The following is a 460-nucleotide window of genomic DNA, read 5'->3' on the forward strand; positions in this document are numbered from 1 at the left end:
CTGATCTGAAACAGAAGGGCGAAATCTTAAAGTCCCAGCCTTGAAGTGATATGATTCAGGGGTCTTCGGTCAGAGCGCAGTTCGATTATCTCTAATGTGTGTACAAGACTGTCAACCGCACAACTAAGTTAAAAAAAGAAAGAAAGAGAGAAAGAAAGAAAGAAAGAAAGAAAACAATGGCGCTAGTTACCTCTGCACCCCACCCCCATCCGCACCCCAATCGCCATGAGATGGGAATTCAGACATAAACTTGGATTGAGACAAACAGCAACACCCCTAAAATGTCGCTTCGTTTGCTTGTTTTTGTTTCTGATTCGGGGGAGTGGGGGGTAGCAGAGAGAGGAGGCCCTGAGGGTTGGAGGGGGACACCAAGCTCCCAACCCCTCCCTCCTCCGCTCTCCTTTTATCCGGGGGGGGTGGGGGGGTCTCCCGCGCACTGAATGAAGGTAATCTTTTTTAG

Source organism: Leopardus geoffroyi, chromosome B1, assembly GCF_018350155.1.
Source record: "Leopardus geoffroyi isolate Oge1 chromosome B1, O.geoffroyi_Oge1_pat1.0, whole genome shotgun sequence".
Lineage (NCBI taxonomy): Eukaryota > Metazoa > Chordata > Mammalia > Carnivora > Felidae > Leopardus > Leopardus geoffroyi.